This window comes from Elephantulus edwardii, unplaced genomic scaffold, assembly GCF_000299155.1.
Source record: "Elephantulus edwardii isolate Elephantulus edwardi_28Jun2011 unplaced genomic scaffold, EleEdw1.0 scaffold00560, whole genome shotgun sequence".
Taxonomy (NCBI): domain Eukaryota; kingdom Metazoa; phylum Chordata; class Mammalia; order Macroscelidea; family Macroscelididae; genus Elephantulus; species Elephantulus edwardii.
The window spans coordinates 268,250-276,186 of NW_006400310.1; the positions used below are offsets into that span (position 1 = coordinate 268,250).

Below are 7,937 nucleotides of genomic sequence, written 5' to 3' on the forward strand. Positions count from 1 at the left end.
TCACCTTCGATGTATAGTGACCCTATGTATAGCAGCTCTGAACCCTTCCCGATCCTGAGCCAGTCTCACTAATTCTGAGACACCAACCCCCATTGCCCCAGATACTGTATCAATCCATTTCATCCAGGGTCTTCCTCTCCTGTGCTGTCCCTCCACCCTTCCAAGCATGAAGTCCTTCTCCAAGGATGAGTCACTCCTGGCCACATGCCCACAGTAAGTGAGGCAGAGCTTCAAAATTCTACCTTCCAAGAAGAGACTTGATTTCACCATGGTATCTTAAAGACTCTTCTCCAGCACCACAACTCGAAGGTATCTATTCTTCTCTTGTCATCCTTAGTCATTGTCCAGCTTTCTGAAATATAACAAATAATTGAGAAGACCATGGCCTGGATTAGGCACACCTTTGTATCTAGACTGACATCGTTGCTCTTTAGCACTCTGGAGAGTTCCATGACAGTAAATTTTCCTAATCCAATTCATCTTTTGATTTTCTGACTGCAGGTGTTAAGAGTGTTGATTGTGGAGCTGAGCAAGCTGTAATTGCTAACAATTCAATGTTTTCTCCATCTATCATGGTGCTGTCGATTGGGCCAATGGCATTGTTTTCTTGATGTTGAAGACTAAAGTCCTTGACCTTTTGCAGCAAAAAGAAAATGAAGAGAACATTAGAATCATATGGGATAACATCAAAAGGAACAACATACATATGATTGGAATTCCAGAACATGGAAGATAGAGAGATTAGTCACTGAGAAAATTGTGGAAGAAGTACTAGGAAAAAACCCTTGCAGGTGTTTTGAAGAACAGAGAAATCCACATTATCCTCCTTAGATCAGCTCTGTGATACATAGCAATTAATTATGAAGACTATGGACTGGATTAGGTACACTTCAGTCTCTAGACTGATGTCGTTGCTTCTCAGTATTCTGGAAAGGTCCCTGACAGCAGAACTGGACCTGAGAAATCTGATACAGAAACTACACCATACACAAAAATCAACACAAGGTGGATCAGAGACCTGGGACTAAAGCCAAAAAACATAAAGTTAACAAAGACACACTGAGACCAAGTTTAGAAGTCTTGGTCTATGATATAAAGAGACTGCTAAATACAGCCAGAAGTGTATAATCAGGAGAAGAAAAAATTGATGAATGGGACCTTTTAAAGATTAAATTTCTGTGAGCAACAGAAACATTTTCTAATGAGTGAAAAAGAAACTACTGACTGGGGAAAAATCATCTGGCAATACCATCTCAGACAAGTGTCTCATATCAAAATTTTACAGAATCCTACAGTGCCTCCAAATGAAAAGCACTGATAACACAATTACAAAATGGACAAAAGACATAGAAAGAATTTTCACAGAGGAGGATATTTGGATGGCCAACAGACACATGAAGAAATGCTGAAAATCACTGGCAATAAGAGAGATGCAAATCAAAACCACAATAAGGTACCATAACACCTTAGTAGCACTGGCAAAATTTAACAGGGCAGCAAGCAATAAATATAAGAGAGGATGTGACAAGATCGGAACTCTTATACAGTGTTGGGACTGTAAAATGATACAACCACTCTGACAGGCACTTCAGCATTTCCTCAGAAAGCTGAACATAGAAATTTCATATGTCCCAGCTATTCTACTTCTTTGAATATACCACAAGAATATGAGAACTGAGGCACAAACAGACTTGTACATATAAAGACGTGTTCATAACTGTAATTTACCATTGCAAGAATTTGGAAACAGCCCAGACATCCAACCACAAGTGAATGGATTGAGAAATTGTGGTACAGTCACATGATGGAATACTACGCAACATGCAGAAGCAATGATTTTGTAAACCATTACCTAATTTTGGAGGTACTGGAGAGCATTATGTTCAATGAACTAACTCAATCCCATAAGTACAAAAACTCTATAAGCCCATTCTTGTAGAAAATGTAATAGGTTCCATGGTGGGAATGGAGTAGAGCAGAGAGGTCAGGATGGGCCAGGCTGGGGGTTAATCATAGGGTCATATCATTTGATGGGTGAAGGAAGGAATTGGTAAAGGAAATTGGAAATATCCAGTGTGGAAAACAATGTATACAAACTTTGTAAATAAACCAGTATAAAGTAAAAAATTTATTTAAAAAATCACTTTACAGGTAAAGATGCAGGCATAGAAAGGTATTAAGTAGCTGACTGCAACTCGACATATATAGAAAGAACCGGAGCTGGGTCTGATGCAGTTTATTAAAACAAATGCCTGTGCCTGGTTTGTGGGTAGGCACCTTTATGGGTCATCCTGTGGAGTGATTAGTCACAGTTTCACCTGTTGCTCACACCTAGTACAATACATGAAGTCATGGACTATACTGGGACAGGGCAGCTCAAGAACTTAATTCTAATTAATTGGACATTGTAATACACTACCCTCATCTCCCAGGGAGTTTCCATCACTACCCAGCACAGCCAGTGGGTCTTAGTCAAACATGCAATCAAGATTTATTAATTATTATTGGTGACTGGAAGGCAGAAGTTGGGACTGGTAATCAGAAATTTCAGTCTTGGTGACAGAAATGAGATTAGAGATTGAATGATTGAATTTTGCACAAGCAGTGATTAATACTTTGCAAGTACATTGGGGTGTTAGCTTTATAGTTTATTTTTCTAGCCATTGCATTAGCCCCTCTGATCTCCAGCTACATTAACTGCAGATGACATAATCTTGCAAATCATCAATAGCTGTGGAAGTAGGATAAGAGAAAGAGAACTTCTCACTTGAGGGAGACTAGAGCAAGACTCTGGTGAGAGTGAGATCCTGGTGTGGTGGTAGAGAAACTGTGGCATTGCTGTGGAGAAACTGTGGTAAGGTGTTACCACAGTAGTTCTGAGTTAGAGGCCACAATTAAAGGTTTTGCTGTTCTTCCCTGATGATTGAAGGAGAAGGTGACTTAGACTGCTCTGAGGCCAGCCTTGCTGGATGATTTGGATTTGTGCTGCTGAACTGAACTGGAACTTGTAGTAATTAAGAAATTGTATTTTGCTATTAATCTGCCTTGGGACTACTGGACTAATGCTGGACTTGCATTGAGTGATATTACTTGCCTCCCCACTCTCTAAGTTACTTCTCTAATAAACCTCAGTCTTACTAAACTGTGAGTAAAGTCTGTGAGTCAGTAACAAATATTAAAGCCAGTGATTGGTGGAAATAAGTAGAGAACATGGAGGGTGAAGTGTGTCTGACTTAACAGCTATCAGTTTGTTGCTATGGCTATAGCATATGGCTATTGCTATTGCAATAGATGAGGAAAGTTTCACTTTATGAAGTGGGCAGAAGTTGGACTCAGACACACTCACATCACATCTGCTGCTTTCATAACAATTATAAATAAAAATGAAGACCAACCACATATCACCTAATGAAATAAAAAGGAATCAGATTGACAATATCTGTTGAAAGAGTCATTAGAGAGACTAAATGTCCTCAGTAAAAACCGACCAAGGGACTGACTGTGGAACAGACCATCAATTATTCATGTGCAAATTTACACTGAAGCTGAAGAAAACGAAAATTCAAGGCATTTAATAAAACTAATGATTGAAGACCAAATGGGCCGTGGGATGACATCAAGGATATCATAATAAAAGGTCATTACAAACACAGAGGAGAAGAAAAAGATAAAAATGAATGTCAGAAGAGTCTGAAAATCACACTAGAATGTCAAGAAGCCAAAACAAAGGGAATAATGATAAAGTAAAAGAGTTGAAAAGAAGATTTCAAAGAGCAGCTCAAGAAGACAAAGTATTAAAAAAAAAAAACCAAAACAAAGTATTATGATGAAATGTGCATAGAGCTGGAGTCAGTAAATAAAGAGAGAACTTACTCAGAATTTCTGAAGTTGAAAGAACTGAAAAATTCAGGCCTCAAGTTGCAATACTGAAGGATGTCATGGCAAAATTATAAATGATCCAGGAAGCATCAAAAGAAGATAAACACACATGTACCTAAAAGAATTGACCAACATAAAGCCATTTCAGGAAAAAGCATATGATAGTAGTGATTAAGGAAGAAGTTAAAGCTTCACTGAGACATTGGTAAAAAAATAAGTTCCCAGGAATTGATGGAATACAATTGACATGTGCTAGCAAACAGATTCCGCCCTGGACATGCTCACCAGGCTCTGACAAGAAATCTGGCAGATAGCTATCTGGCTAACTTCCTGGAAGAGATCTATATTTGTTCCCTTTCCCAAATAAGAGTATTCAAAAGAATGTGGATATTACTGAACAATATCATTAATATCACATGCAAACAAAATATTGCTAAAGATTGATTTTAAAAAAACCGTCCTAGAAGGGTACATTAACATAATTAGCAAAATTTAAGCTGAATTTAGAAGAGACTGTGGCACCATTTGCCACTGTCAAATGGGTCTTGGCAAGAAGTAGAGATTACTGTGTTTCATTGACTATGCAAAGATCTGTGGATTACAAGTTATGAAAGAATGAAAATCCCTAAGCACTTAATTTTGTTCATGAACAACCTATACCTAGACTAAGAGCTTTAATCCAAATGGAGCAAGGGAACATTGCTTGAATTAAAATCAAGAAATGTGTGTATCAGAACTGCCTACTTTCCCCATAATTGTTCAATCTGCATGCTGAACAAATCATTGCAGAAGCTGGGCTTTATGAAGAAGGATATGATAACAGCATTGGAAGAATACTCATTGACAACCTGCATTATGGAGATGGAAAACTTGCTTGCTGAAATTACAGAGGAATTAAAATGCCTGCTACAGAAGATCAAAGACTTCAGCACTCTATGTAGGTTGCCTCTCAACATCAAGACAACAAAATCCTCATCATTGGGCCAATATGGAACATTATGATAGATGGAGAAAAGAATGAAGTTGTCAATGGTTTCATCTTACTTAGATCCACAGTCAAAAGACTTTTAAGCAGAAGTCAAGAATCAAAAAATATATTGTTGTTGTTGTTGTTGTTGTTAAGGGTCATCAAGTCATATACAAGTCATAGTGACCCTATGAATGAAAGACCTGAACACTTTTATAACTTCCATTGTTTCCGTTCATATCTGCTGTCACAGGATGCCAAATTTAACCCCTCCTATTCAGTATTGTATTGGAACTATTTGCTAGGACAATACAACAGGAAAAGGAAATAAAAGGCATCCAGATTGGCAAAGAGATGGTTAAACTGTCACTATATGCAAATAAAGATGATGTGATAGTATACACAGAAATTCCCAAGGACGCAACAAAAAAAGCTGTTAGGGCTAGTAGACCAACTTAGTAGGGTGGCAGGATACAAGATCAATATACAAAAGTCAGTGTCATTCCTCTACAGCAACAAAGAAAGCACACGGAAGGAAACCAAGAAAGTAATACCATTTACAGTAGCCAACCTTGAGATAGTTGGGAATGAACCTAACTAGAGACACAAAAGATCTGTACAAAGAAAACTATAAAGCACTTTTGCAAGAACAAATAAAAGACCTAAATAAATGGGGAAATGTTCTCATGCATAGGAAAACTCAGTATCGTGAAAATGATAATCTTACCAAAAGCTATCTACATGTTCAATATAATCCCAATACAGATATCAAATTCAGTTTTCAAGGAGATTGAAAGGGAAATTGTCAAGTTTATTTGGAGAGGAAAGAGATCTTGAATAATCAAAGCACTTCTGAAAAACAAACAGGAAGTGAGAGACATAACACTCTCTGACCTCAAAACTTTCTACACAACCATAGTAATCAAAACAACATGATGCTGGCACAATGAAAGGCACATCACATAGCAGTGGAACAGACTTGAGAACCCAGGAATAGGATTCATGGTCCTATGGTCAACTGACAAGGAAACAAAATTTATCAAATGGAGAAATGATAACATCTTCAACAAATTATGCTTTCTGCTACCTGCAGAAAGCCGAAGCAGAAGCCGTATCTCACGCTGTATACAAAACTCAGCTCAAACCATAAAGTTCATAAGAGATAAAATGGGACCAAGTTTAGCTTATAGAGGCAGACAAATACAGAAATGTACAATCTGGAGAGGATAAAGTTGATGAATGAAACATTCTAAAGATTAATTCTAAAGATTTTGTGTATATCAAAAACTTTTTCCAGAAGGGTGACTAGAAACTCTACAACTGGCAATGTTATCTCAGACAAGGGTCTCATAGCAAAAAGCTTACCATTGGGCCTCCAGAATAAAAAGACTGATAACCCGATTACAAAATGGGCAAAAGATATAGAAAGAATTTTCACAGAGGAAGACATTCAGATATGGCGAACGGACACATGAAGAAATGCTCTGAATCACTGGCAATAAGATATGCAAACCAAAATCACAATGATACAACATCTCACCCTAGTAGCAGTGGCAAAGTTTAGTAGGGCAGCAAGCAATAAATGTTAGGATGCGGATAGGTGGGAACTCTCATAAACTGTTGGTGGGTTTGTAAAATGATACACCCACTCTGGGATACATTTTGGCATTTCCTCTAAAAGCTGAACATAGACATTTCATATGACTCAGCTATTCCACTACCTGGAATTTACCTCAGAGAAATTAGAACTGAGACACAAGCAGAGATATGTACACCCATGTTCATAGCGTTATTATTCACTATTACAAGAATATGGAAACAGTCCAAATGTCCAACTACAACCAAATGGATTGAGAAATTGTACATTTACAAGATGGAATACTACGTAGCACTCAGGAGCAACAGTTTTGAAACTACATAACTTGAGAAAGACTGAGTGAACTAACTCATTCTCATAAGAACAAATTCTACATAAGACCAATGCTATACAAACAGAAAGATAACTTGTAAAATGTGTATGGGAGTCCAATGGGGAAAGGGATGGGAGTAGAGGAGTAACGATGGGGTGGGAGAGAAATAAGGTTTCTCATTTTGGTGGGTGGAGGGAGGGGGTAAAGAAAATTGGAGAGATCTTGTGGACATCTGAAAAGACGGGGCAATGATGGGTATTGTTGATTGGTACTTAATTTTATAAAACACAATGTATGGGAATGCTTTTATGAAACATAATGTCAATGAAGTATAGTCAAGGAGGATCTATTTTAAAAAATAATCACGTGTATTTTTTTTTAAAATCTGCTGTCGGGGACATCTCCGGAGTGCTAAAGAGCAAGAATGTTGAAGACTGAAGCTTGGTTTTTGAAGAGGCTGTGCTACTAGAGATATCATAGCCAGTGTTAGATGGATCTTAGCTAAAAGCAGAGTACCAGAGGAATGTCTATCTCTTATTTCATTGACTATACAAAGACAATTGACTGGGTGGATCACAACAAATTGCTGTTAACCTTGAGAAGAATGGGAATACCAGAACACTTAATTGTGTCATGAGAAACTGGGACCAGGAAGCAGTAAGTAGTCAGAACAGAGTAGGGAAACACTGCATGGTTCAAAATCAGGAAAGATGTTCATGGGGAATGAATCCTATCTCCATACCTTTTCGATCTATATGCAGAACAGATGATTCAGGATACTGGACTTTTTGAGAAGGAATGTTAACATCAGGATTGAAGGAAGATTCATCAGCAACCTGCATTGTGCAGATGACAGCATTGCTTGATGAGATTAAAGAGGACATGTATTTGCTTTTTTGCGTTCTTCCTGGATGCTATTCTTGATATCCTCCCACAGCTCATCCAGTTTTCGCTCATTAATGCCCAAGGCATCAAACCTGTTCCTGAGATGGTTTTGAAATTCATATGAGATAGACTCAAGGTCAAATTTTGGTTCCCATGGAATTGATTTAATTTCCTTAGCTTCAGCTTAAATTTACATATGAGTTGGTGGAAGATCTATTAACAATCTGCGTTATGCAGATGACACAACCCTGCTTGCTGAAACTGAGGAGGACCTCATGCACTTGCTGTGAAGGGTC

The 7,937-nt window shown here is 37.9% G+C and overlaps 1 protein-coding gene across 1 annotated transcript in view; it reads left to right on the plus strand.

Moving 5' to 3' along the window:
• The window catches only part of LOC102858770 (tyrosine-protein kinase transmembrane receptor ROR2-like), a 105,068-nt gene that overhangs the window by 61,493 nt on the left and 35,638 nt on the right, over nt 1-7,937 (plus strand). The window lies entirely within an intron of this gene.